The 13,127-nt window shown below is 44.0% G+C and overlaps 1 long non-coding RNA gene across 2 annotated transcripts; it reads right to left on the bottom strand.

Moving 5' to 3' along the window:
• Positions 1–635: 635 nt before the first annotated feature.
• Positions 636–8,104, bottom strand: LOC122464721. 2 transcript variants are annotated; one of them, XR_006289018.1, is made up of 4 exons: positions 7,763–8,104; positions 6,402–6,468; positions 3,895–3,979; positions 636–1,170 (listed from the first exon to the last, which is right to left on the bottom strand). It is a non-coding gene; the product is annotated as an uncharacterized LOC122464721 (long non-coding RNA). The 2 variants fall into 2 exon arrangements; XR_006289019.1 differs by lacking the exon at positions 6,402–6,468.
• Positions 8,105–13,127: the final 5,023 nt, after the last annotated feature.

The following is a 13,127-nucleotide window of genomic DNA, read 5'->3' on the forward strand; positions in this document are numbered from 1 at the left end:
CCAACTGCACGCACACATGCATATATAGTATGTGCATATGCAAAACGTGGTGCTAGAGATTTTATTACCATGTAAATTCTTCGGGTCAAGGCCCATATTTTCCTATGCATTTGTACAGCACCTAGCAGTCCTGGTCCTGACTGCATTCTTTGGATGCTACTATCATATTAAATGTTTGACCACATCATTCATCAGTGGCAGATTGAATTACTCCAGGAGAGATCACTTGTATGAGAAAATCTGAGGCCATGGAGACCAAAGCGAGAGCACTGCCTGAACCCCCATAACATTTGGGTGTTTGGTTTCACATGCCAGGATTTCTAGGACATTTAGTGAACAAGGGCTGGGTAAAATAAAGGGGGCTCAACCCCCACATCACAGCTCAGTGGGTATGTCCTGTGTTGCATCAGACTGCAGCAATCATTCAAATAAGGAGGTGAAGAAATCAGAGAATTCAGGATAAATCATATTTAGAAACACACTTCATAGCTTTAAAGCTTTGCATGAAGTAAGTTACTTAATCTGCACAACAGCTGTATAAAAAGGCAGACAAGTATTATTTCCCCTCTGCCTCCATTTTAAAGGTTAAGAAACAGACATCAGTGTAGTGACTTGTCCACAGGTGGCACCAAGAAATGACAGAAATGGGAAGAGAACTAAAGCTTCCAGTCAGGTCTTCAGTCCATTGAACCATGGTGTTAGCCGAGTACATTCAAAATCTAGCTAAATTAATTTAATTTTTCATCTTGAAATCACTTATCAGCTCCTGGCTGACAGATTTTTTTTTACAAGTTTTGGTCTATCATCATCATAAACAAGATTGTGTCTCCAGACAGTGGATTTAATGGCAAGTGCTATGACATTTACATTGCTTAACAAAGGAAATGTTAGCAAGGTACAAAAAATAACCTGTGAATGCTTCAGTGTCAATCTTTTCAGACTAGATTTGGAACTCCAGTCACAGAGACTTGAATTCAACATCAAAACTCTGAAGTTTGTCTTCACTTGGCGCTTTGAAATCCAGGCTTTCGGGGCTTCGAATATGGTTCCCACAAAATCAAATGCTTGGAAAGGAGTCTGTTTACAGGCAGCCTTTGTTTGGTTTCCACCAAAATCTAGCCTGGAAAGTCTGTTTGATCTCCAGATCAAGGTGTAAGGACTTCTAATACTCTAAAATAAAGATATGACAGACACCAAAACCTTACTACATCTGCTGTTATGTGGCAATCTCAGTTTATTCTGAAACAACTTTCCACTACATAAAATGTATATAGTTTATAGTGAAGAGACAGTTCTCTCTTTCTAGAGAAAACTGGAATTTCTATTTGTAATTAACATCTTTTTTGGTTGTCAAATGGCCCCAGCAATGAATGTACTAGGAAGAGGATCTAACTACAAAGTTCAAATCCAAATTGGAATATGTCTCCAAGATTGTGGGGATGTTTATTTTAGTGGAGTTCCATAGAAATAGAACTTGTATAATGGAGATTAGAATCAGGTCGGATATGAATTAAGCTCTTGGGTTCAGGGACACCATCTATGAAGCTCCTTTTTTAGCAATATCTACTGATGTCAGCACATAGCATAAGGCAGAGCAAGGCCTTTCTTGTCAGGTTGGTTCACTTATGACCAAAGTGAGGCACCAATGGTTATCACTTTTTCCTTTCAGATGGAGTTAAAAAAAAAAAAAAAAACCTAATCCCATCCTTAAAAAAGGAAGAAGGAGGATCCTGGGAACTACAGGCCGGTCAGCCTCACCTCAGTCCCCGGAAAAATCATGGAGCATGTCCTCAAAGAATCAATTCTGAAGCACTTAGATGAAAGGAAAGTGATCAGGAACAGTTAGCATGGATTCACCAAGGGAAAGTCATGCCTGTCTAATCTAATTGCCTTCTATGATGAGATAACTGGTTCTGTGGATGAAGGGAAAGCAGTGGACGTGTTATTCCTCAACTTTAGCAAAGCTTTTGACACGGTCTCCCATAGTATTCTTGTCAGCAAGTTAAAGAAGTATGGGCTGGATGGATGCACTACAAGGTGGGCAGAAAGTTGGCTAGATTGTCGGGCTCAACGGGTAGTGATCAATGGCTCCATGTCTAGTTGGCAGCCGGTATCTAGAGGAGTGCCCCAAGGGTCGGTCCTGGGGCCGGTTTTGTTCAATATCTTCATTAATGATCTGGAGGATGGTGTGGATTGCACCCTCAGCAAGTTTGCAGATGACACTAAACTGGGAGGAGTGGTAGATAGATACCCTGGAGGGTATGGATAGGATACAGAGGGACCTAGACAAATTGGAGGATTGGGCCAAAAGAAATCTGATGAGGTTCAACAAGGACAAATGCAGAGTCCTGCACTTAGGACGGAAGAATCCCATGCACCGCTACAGACTAGGGACCGAATGGCTAGGCAGCAGTTCTGCAGAGAAGGACCTAGGGGTTACAGTGGACGAGAAGCTGGATATGAGTCAACAGTGTGCCCTTGTTGCCAAGAAGGCCAATGGCATTTTGGGGTGTATAAGTAGGGCCATTGCCAGCAGATCGAGGGACGTGATCGTTCCCCTCTATTCGACATTGGTGAGGCCTCATCTGGAGTACTGTGTCCTGTTTTGGGCCCCACACTACAAGAAGGATGTGGAGAAATTGGAGAGAGTCCAGCGAAGGGCAACAAAAATGATTAGGGGACTGGAACACATGACTTATGAGGAGAGGCTGAGGGAACTGGGATTGTTTAGTCTACGGAAGAGAAGAATGAGGGGGGATTTGATAGCTGCTTTTAACTACTTGAAAGGTGGATCCAAAGAGGATGGATCTAGACTATTCTCAGTGATAGCAGATGACAGGACAAGGAGTAATGGTCTCAAGTTGCAGTGGGGGAGGTTTAGGTTGGATATTAGGAAAAAGTTTTTCACTAGGAGGGTGGTGAAACACTGGAATGCGTTACCTAGGGAGGTGGTGGAATCCCCTTCCTTAGAAGTCTTTAAGGTCAGGCTTGACAAAGCCCTGGCTGGGATGATTTAGTTGGGATTGGTCCTGCTCTGGGCAGGGGGTTGGACTAGATGGCCTCCAGACGTCCCTTCCAACTCTGTTATTCTATGATTCTATGATAATCCAGTTCTATTTCTGGTTTTCTCTGCCCTGGAGTAGTCTTGGCTGAACTGTGTTTTACATAATTTCTGTACACTGGCCCAGATCAACTATTTGAAGATGGGGGCTTCAAAAATAATCCATATGCATGTCCACCAATGAATCCTCACAGCACATGTATGAATGTATAAGTTAGCAGCAGTGATTTTAAACTAGATATCTGAGAAATCTTCCTACTCCTCACCACAGGTTGCAGATGCACTAAGATTACTCTCTCCCTTTCTATTGCAAGGCTTTTCCAAATGAGCAGCTCAGTAGCCCCCAAAAAAACAAAAACAAAAAAAACACAGCATGGAAAGTCACAGGTCTAAAAAGACTAGGGCACAGATGTACAGAATCCCATGGCACCTCTTATAATTGCATGGTGATCCCCATAGGTTTGCCTACAATTAATAGCTATGCCTTTACAACCCTAGCCTAATCCCGCAGGAAAAGACAGATTGTTGCACACACACAAAAAAAGTCATCGCTCTGGGTGAACGATGGCTTGAAAAGGCAGGATAAAGACTGATTAAGTGGTGTAATACTAATGAATCTGTCTGTGTGTGTGTTCTAAAAGAAACGAAAGCCAAAGAGTTGCTTGAGAGGTAGCGGTTATCAATCTGATATTGTCATTCTCCCCAGTCTTGAATCTGTGCAGCTAACTTGGGTTAGTCATTTAGTCTAGCCTCATTTACATAGAGCACAATGAATTAAATTGATTCTAAGGCCTCCGTTATTTAGTAGTAAAACCAAACAAAGTCATGCTCACCTGGAGCCAGGCTGGGAGGACTCACTTGTTGGATGCTTCCCATTAGAATATTGCCGCTTTTCCACAGTCTTTCCTGGGGTGTTGACTCCAAGCACAACAAAAAGGGCACACATTTAAAAAAAAGTAAATTTAATAACTATGCAGTTGCAGAATTTCATTTCCCTTTCTTTAGGCATAGTAGACAGGCGCTTTCTAAGAGTATGTCTGCACTACAGTGGCACAAACACATCCTATACTGACAAAGGGTTTTTCCTATCTGCAGAGTTAATCCACCTCTCTGAGGGAAGAATTCTTCCATGGACCAAGCTGCATGTACACCAAGGGTTAGATCGTCCCAACTACGCCATGCAGGGCATGTATTTTTTCACAGCCAAATGATGCAGCTAGGTTGATTTAAATTTTTAAGCATAGACCAGGCTTAATTTCCAAACTGAAGAGATTTGTTAATTCTCTCCCTTAGTTTGGTATTTTGGATCACACCATTATGATGTACGTTGAGCTGTAGCGAAGAGCAATAAAAAACTTGTGAACACACAAACACACACCCCCTCTAGATAGCTGCGCCTTTTGTTGCTTGTAATAACCAATTGAAAAAAATCAACATACATAAAACTAAAGAAATAAAACAAACTGAAACGTTAGTTTTCTACCTTGCATTTGGGATAAAGGTGCTATATCCCTCACAGAAACCTTTTCTGGATCAGCAAGGGATACTGTGAACATCTCCCCAAGTCCATTACCCGTTTCAGTCAGAGGAAGCTATATATAGAACCAGGGGAGGGTATAACAGGCCCAAGTTCCACCCACTACACAGGAATGAAATGTGTGTACATGGAGGAGTTGCACAGAGAATGGCCCTTTAACTAGAATTAAAAACAACCCAGATTATTTAGTGCATCCCAGTACAAATTCAGGACTATCCCTTATTCTGGGCTGCTCGGTTCATCTACATAATTCAAGTGAAGCTAGAGCCCGTTCCACCACATCCCTTGGAAGACTATCCTGGTTTGACAGACGTCAGGCCCCGGCAAAGTTTTCCCAATAGTCAGCATAAATTTTCTTTGATCTCATTTATAGTTCACCTAGCTTTAGCCCATCATTAGTCAGCTCCTGATCTAACCGGCTTGCCCTGTTCACGCTCTGAGCCGAAGCAGTTTCGCTAGACACAACACCAAGATGACTGTTCTGTCCATTTCTATGCAGGGTATAAATGTATTCATGCCTCCTGTAGTTCTCATCTTAACTTAGACTGAAAGCTCTCCCAGTCAGGGACTCACTTTGGTCAGCAAAGATCCATTGCTCTCTTTGTGCTACTATATGAGTAGTTAGGAATAAATAGCATGCTCCACCAAAGAAAAATACAATGCCAGGAACATACATACTATTGCAAATGGAGGAGCAGTACAGTCAAGGGTTGTAGTGGAATAAAGTGGGGATCACTGTAGCTTACTGATGGATGAGCGGCATAGGAGGGAACAAGAGATAGCAAAGAAGATTAGAGAAAGGAGTCTATCACAGGGTGCTCTGTCATCCACTTGGTATGTTCTGCTGCCTAGCTTGTTTGTCACCTTGGGGTCATAAACATGCCTAGGCTATTTGTGTTCCACCGCACATACCTTTTATTCCTCCCATTTCATACACACCAACATAACAAAGACATTCTGTAGTAGGTGCTTTCTACCCAGCAGCACTGTGCAGTTTCTCTTTGAGCTGCCGCTCTGCTTCCTGATCCTTCTACTTATATCCTCCCAATTACTTCATTAGCCCAGTAATAACCACCCCAGTGCTCATAACCCCTCAACACAAAGTGTTTAACTGCTCGCAGCTGAGCCTTCAACCCTCATCACACCACAGCAATGTCCGTGATCAGGGTGCTGCTGTTAGCACTCTGTCCCAGAGCCATAACACTTTCTGGATCAGCTGTAGTTCTAATGCCAGCTTATAATTCCCTAAACCTCATGAGAGGGTGAAAAGTGGGCTATGAAGCCACTGCACTCCAACTAATGAAGTCCCATTTGTTTTAGGCCCAAAGTATAGGCACCACCCCAGGAAGAAAAGGAATTTAAGCTGCATGGCACGTAGAAATAGGTGCCATGAGGCCTCTGCTTATAAGGCCTTGTCATCACTTGGAAAAAAGGCATGTTCTTAACTCAAGATGAAATCCTAGTGACAATCTGTAGTTCTTACATGATTTAGCAGGCTGAGTTAAAGAACACAGGAGGTGCTAACTCAGTTAAGAACGCACCAAATTTCTAATAGTGGAGCAGACCTGATCTACCCCAGTTTTGTGGGGCTTAAATAAGTAACATGCAAGGCTCAAAGAGAGACACCCCACCAGCTATTTCCTGTCTGCCCTTAACCTCTTACTTTGTTAGTCTGTGCTATGGCTCCCTGATACCCACACCTGAGGTCATGTGATAATTAAAAGTGAACCCAAATTACTCCAGGAAAAGTAGTTGAGATTAAGTCGAGGTTAGTTTAGCTAACACACAGCAGCTAACACTTACCTTTTGCCTACTGTAGATGTAGCCCACGTGCTTTTTACTGCAGCACTGGGGTTTGGGTTTTTTTGGCCTAAAGAAAGTGAGAGCAGCAGTGGAAGGAGACATGAAAGTTCGTTGGATCCCCTGTCTCTCTGCACCTGTTCAGAATGCAGGGCGGGGCAAGGCAGCTCAGCTAGAGGGGCCCAGAAACATCCAGTAGAATTTTCCTATGGAATGGGCCCAGAGCACTCCCTTGCACCCAGCCTCAAGCTGTCCCTCCCACACACTCCCCCTGTTGACTCTGCACCCAGACCTATACACACTCTCCTCCTGCAGCCTCCCACTCTTTCCCCCATATAGTCCCACACCTAACCCCAAGCTACCCAGAGAGGTGGTCAAGCTGAAGAGCACCATCAGAGCCAGGCAGTTCTGGAAGCCTGACAGAGGTGTGGCCAAGCAGTATTTCCAGCTCCAGTCAGGGGCCAGGAGGAGGCCTGTGTCTCTTGGGCCCTCCCTCCATATTCTGCCCCCAATACCCAGCAGCTATAGCTGGAGCAATTTTGCAGACCTCACACATGTTCAGCATCTGAGAGCAGAGCCGCTCCGGGGAAGATTATACATATAGGAACACATAGACAGCCTCACAGGCTCAGTGACTAATTGATGCAGGACCAAGATACACATTTGTTGTAATAGCTGCATCCCACTATCTGTGCCGCTTTGGATACAGGTCACAGATCTCGGTTTCATCAGCAACTGAGGGCAGCAGTCAACCATTAACCCAAAGGCTGCTAGCTGTAAGGAAGGATTCTTGCCCTTCTGGCTCTGAAGCATTTGAAAAAAAGGACGGAGATGCTGCCTCTTTTGCAAGCTCTGAAGAGTCCAGGTGCCAGATCACTATATATTATGTCCATACTCAGACTGAGAAGCCCTCTCAGAAAGAAGATAATGTACTTTAGTGCATACTAAAGTACAAAAATATAAATTTTAGGTTGGAACCTTGCATTTAAATATATATAACAACAAAGTGGGGGTGTTTATAGAAGAACCAACAGATTTACTAACTAATAACTTTTGTTTAAAGAGGAGTCATGCGTATTCCAAACACTATTTACAATGTATTAACGGTTTACAGCAACAAACTATGGTAGTCTCTCTTTGAAACTGGCTGGGAACATTTAATAACTGAGGCATTCAGGGCAATAGCCCTGAAGTCTAACTCTGTATAATGCTTTCTGAAAAGTCCAAACTCTGGCCTGTGCTTCAGCAAAGAGTTGACCTGAAGTTCAGGGGGGAAAAAAAGAGTAGCATAATAGAGTTAAATATAATATTCCCTCAGTACCACCCCTTTCTGTACTACACAGACACATGATAACATCTTTTACCTTGATTTAGCTGCTTAAGGTCAACCTTAGGCTCTCAGCTAGGGTAGGGGGTCTTCAGACACTGAGGAGGAAGAGAGAACTCAGAAGCTCATGAAAAGGCAAGCGGTGTAGTCGGACCTTGTTTTCTGATAGCAGGGCTTCTACGCTCAGAGGGACAGGTCCTGAAAGAGCAGGGTCTCTGGCAGTTACCACCAGGGTTCTCACCTAGGGCCAGAATAGTTGGAGAGAGAGCTCTGTTTCCTAAATAGTTAATTTTCTTATGATCCAAAAAGAGCTCTGTCCGCAGTCTCTCTATTCATAAGATAAAATCATGCCGGGTCACGTATGCTATTTAATCCTCCCTAGCACCAGTACTAAAAAGCAGTTTAGAGGAGAAAGACCGAAGTCACCTATCATTTGTAGAATGGACAGAGAACAGGTGAGGAATGGGATTACTGATCAGGATCAGACAGAGCAGAAGTCAGCTTTCCCACTCCACAGCAGGCCAGGATGTACTTAATTAGGTTGGCAGCAGCAGGAGCTGCTATGGAGTGAAAAGTCAATAACATGCTGACTTTACAGATGACCGTTTGGTAAATAAGCAGATAATGAGCCTCTTACTATTTTCATATAAATCTCCCCACTGTATTTTCCACTGAATGCATCCGATGAAGTGAGCTGTAGCTCACGAAAGCTTATGCTCAAATAAATTTGTTAGTCTCTAAGGTGCCACAAGTCCTCCTTTTCTTTTTACTATTTTGTTTAATCTTTGATTTTGATCTTCTGACATCAGACTGTTAATTCTGCCCTTCTCTGTTTACCTGTGCTGCCATGGCTTCATCCCCTGCTCTGCAACTGGCTTAATGCTGAAGGCATCATAAAGTTCATGGCCATGTTCCAAGTTCAGACTAAAGTAATCTCACACTGCTTAATGGTACATTATCACAGTTATACCTTGCAAAGGAGATTGCCTGTAAAGACATATCATAATATTTAGATGAAAGGAGATTGCCAAATAATGGCAACTTGTCTCTTCAATCAGCCTTGCTTTCATGAACTCCATGACAGGGAAAAAGCATTGAAGCTTACAGTTTTAAAGGTTTACAGGCCTGGGGAAAAGTTTGATTAACATCCCTAGGTTTTTCTTCATTCAGTCTGATGCTCAAGTTATAGAAAACCCACACATGTTACTCTTTAACAGCTCAATCCAGGCTTCTCCCTCTGGTTGTCTGACACTCTAGAGAAAGGTGATTTCGGGGTTGATCCTGAGTCGTGTCACATGGGCTCCAAGTTCAGGTCCTTATGCCTTTTCTTAGAGTCACAGGCGCTGGAAGCAGCTGGGTGAGAAGGAATTGTCTATAGCACAGAGAAAGTTCAAAATGAGAACTGGAGAAGTAAGGCCAGCTTGTGTCTGTTAGTTACTGCCCTGGGCACAAGCACCGGTTTCCTCCGGGCCCTGGCAGTGCTCAACCCCCAGCTCTGCCCCGCCTCTTCCCACCCCTACTCCGCCCCAAGCCCCGCTCCCACCCCACCTCTTCCAGCCCAGTTCCACTCCCTCCTCTGAGCTCTCCCCATCCCCACTCCTCCCCCTCTACCCTCCACAGCCTCCTGCACATCGCAGAACAGCTGATCACGGCGGGCAGGAGGCAGTGGGGAGGGAGAGGGAGGAATTGATCGGCAGGGCCACCAGCAGACAGGAGGCACCTGGGGGGGAGCTGGCTGCCGGTGGGTGCTGAGCACCCGCTAATTTTTTTCTGTGGGTGCTCCCGGGCTGGAGCACCCATGGAGTCTGTGCCTATGGCCCTGGGTGAGGTGTGGTTCAGAGCTGCAGTGCCCTAGGAGACACCGTGCCTCAGGGAGGAGTACACCCAGGAAGACTGAGCCCCTAGCTGCACAGTCTGCACTCCCAATATGGCCAGCCATCTTAGCAGGGTGGGGCAGAGCCATGTGATGCCTCTTCACAGCTCCTTAAGGGATGGCTTGTGCCTCAGGGGTGCTAACATGAAAACAGTGCTTGCATTCAAACAGCACAAGAACTGCAGTTGTGGCCATCTCCTGCCTAGGACTGGGAAGTGGGGGAGAAAGGAGAGACGCAGAGAGAGAGGAAGTCTCTTTGTGCTCTCCTGCCCCTATCGCTCACTTTTGCAAAAGCCAACTACAATCTTGCCCTTACTGAATTAGAGCTAATCCAACCACCTGCCAGTGCAGTGCTGTTACCACCAGCATATGTTCAAGCCTGGCTGTAGCAATCTACTATAATATAAGCTACATGTGCAGCCTGGAGGACTGGGACGCAATTCAATATATCTTTATTTACATACATAAGGAAGTTCTCCGATAGTACAACTATACTCTGTGGCTGGCTGAAGCAGCAGAGTTGGCAAACTTCCAAAGGAGCGGTATGCAGCTGTTCTCCCCGGAGAGAATGGGTCAAATTCTGTGCCGCATCTCCAAAATTCCAAACTGCTCCAGAAGCCAGTGTGGACCCCTACAGAAGTTAAAAGCATCTGACCCGCCTCTTGTTTCCGGCAGCCTCACCCAGATGTCTAAGGGCTGCTCACCAGCCCAGAGTTACATGAGTTCAGAGCATTCCAGCCACTCCCCTTTCTATCCCCAGCTCTCTGCTAGGAGAGGGCATGCAAGGTCAGGCATGCCCTCCCGGGACAGCAGGAATTCTCCCACACAATACTACAGCCCCTGTATGCCAGTGAAGTGTCACAATGGGGCCAGAATCTGGTTTGATGTCTCCAGTGTAGGGGCTTTGAATGCAGCGGGTTTAAGGATTCACAATCCATGCTCCTTCCCCAGCACCACATTTCACTTTCTTCTGTCCCGGTAGTGTTTAAACCTTGGCTTAACACTATCACTTTTAAGACAAGAGGAAGAATTACATTTTGCAGTGATCTCAGAGTGCAGCAGTGTTGCTCAGAGCACTCTTGCATTTCACCATATTCGCTGGGTCGTTTTTGTAGAGTATTAAGAATTAACTGGTTCAGCAGTGCTGTGTTCTGTTCATTGTTGATTGCAAGAATACTTTGCACTTAAACCGAGCCTTCCAGCCAATGACCCCAAAACCTCACAACATCCCTATGAGATGGGCTAGTATTTTTTTAGAGTTGTCAGTTTTGTTGTGAATGGAGTATGTGTAGTTCATATTTCATTTTGATTTTACAAAACAGAGCTAAGGTTGTGGTGTTTATGGGATGGAAAGTGGTGCATTTCTAGGTAAGATTAGGTCTATTTTTAATTTGAGAATGGTCCTATTTGGAGGCACAAACCTCCGTTTCCAAAATTCCACATTTTACTTAGATAAAGGTCAATTCTCATTAAAAACCACAGTGAAGTTTCAAGGGTATCGGTTTCCAAAAAAGCACCATTTTTTCAATGGAAAGCAATACTGAAATTGTAAATATTTTCCCCACACATTTCATTCAAAACTTGTTGGTTTTCCACAGCACTAATTAGTGCCTTTTTAGGATCTGGAAACTGAGGCACAAAGGGACTTGTTCAGAGTGAAACAGTGTCTTAAGGACAGTGCACAGGCTAAAACCCAGATCTCCTGGCAAATGGTCCAACCAATAGAAGACACTCCTTTTACAAACTCACAGTGCAAAAACCAGTGAGCTTGTTTGAGCTTTGGTGGAATCAGCCAACCAGCATTGCCATTAACACTTCAGGGGGAGGGAGAAGCTTGTGCCTTATGTTCTTTTTTATGTGCTAACAGAGCAGGTTAGGATCTGGCAGAAGGGTCCTGCATAGCACTGCAGTTTTCCTTCTTTTTCCAAGGCTAGTCTCAGCACTTCACTGTTCAGTCTAATCTGTGTCATTTTACACTTTTTTAGAACAGCGATAGGCACCTCTAAAAACAGCATGCACAGAAGTGTCTGGAAGGCAGGGCAGATGTTTCTACTTCCTGTGGTCCCAGCGGGGCTCTCGTACTACAAATGTGTAAGATGTTGATTTGACCATCTTTCTTCCAAGACTGCTGTTTCCATGCTTTATTACACAGCTCTACAGTAGCTGATGAATGTATTGTATACCAGCCCAGCTGCTCTGACCTAGCTATAAAATAGCCAGCTAACTGGATAAGAGAGCTTAAAATAGTCTGGCCTTTATTCTTTATCAGTTTAAAATTTTCCAGCACACATCTAAAATTAAAATCTTTGGAGAAATACAGAACAGCCTGTTATTTATAGATTATGTCCTATTTCTGGTGCACTGGTTTAATCTCAGATTGTTACTAGACTGATAGGAAACAGGACTTGACCCTTTGTCTTTTCATTCTAAAGGCTGCCCACTGATAATGGCTAGCTGAATATTCTTCCACTAAGCCAATTATTTGCAAATTAACAAATTGCTTACAAGGATTTTGCCTTCTTTTCAATTTTAGAAGGGACTCTTTAGGGCTTTGTGCCTGAGTGCCCTGGAGCTAATCCCCATTTTCTAGACCTTTTGTAGACACTATAAAGTATCTTATTGTTTCTTTTCATATTAACTGTTTTTCACTTAACATATTAGTTTGCCTTGATGCTATGTCTGCATAATCTGTCACAGTATTGTATGGCCAAAACAGAACCATTTATCTGAACCTCAAATTGTAGGATTTAGAACACCCAGATTAAAGACAACCCTGGTTCTAATCTTTTCAGAATAATTTAAATCAAACAAAAAGACTGTTGCTGATTTTTCAACACCAAAACCATGTTCTGATGTGTTGCATCTCTTGAAAAAAGCCCCAGTGGTGCTGTTCCCTTTTGGCACTGCTTCCGCAATAGTCGTGCCAATAAAGTGGTTTTGAATTGAACTGTCTGTTGCCCAGTCCCTTAGGGACCATAGCAATGGGTTGAGACAAAACAATTTTGCTTGCTGTCCCCATGACTGGGAAGTCCACCTGCTGCTTTCTTTGCTGTGTATTTTGGAGTTTGGGGAAACAAATGCAAACTGGCGGTTCCATTCCATAGGAACAGCACTTTTTCCAATTGAGTACAGGAAGTTTGTTCTCATCTTGTGCGATCTAGCTGTCGGCTTGCTGTTTAACCCTAGGGAGCATGGAGATACACACATCTCCCTAGGCGTTCATTCAGCTGGAAGCTTACATAGGGCAATTGGTGGAGGTGTTAAAACAAGAGTAAATATTTTGCAACGCTCTACCAGAAGATCTGTCTAGGTCCTACTGTCATTCTTATCAAAAGAAGTATAAATACAATAATATTAGGTAGGGTTACAATACATCTGGGTTTTCCCAGATATTGCCTCTTTATTGAGGCTCCGTCCTCTGTCCGGGCGGATATTTCAAATAACAGGAAATGTCCAGGATTATTGCAGAACGGACATTGCAGCTCAGAAAGAGCCCTGATTGGTCCGCTCCCCAATAGGTCCCTCCCCT

Source organism: Chelonia mydas, chromosome 2 (genome assembly GCF_015237465.2).
Source record: "Chelonia mydas isolate rCheMyd1 chromosome 2, rCheMyd1.pri.v2, whole genome shotgun sequence".
Lineage (NCBI taxonomy): Eukaryota > Metazoa > Chordata > Testudines > Cheloniidae > Chelonia > Chelonia mydas.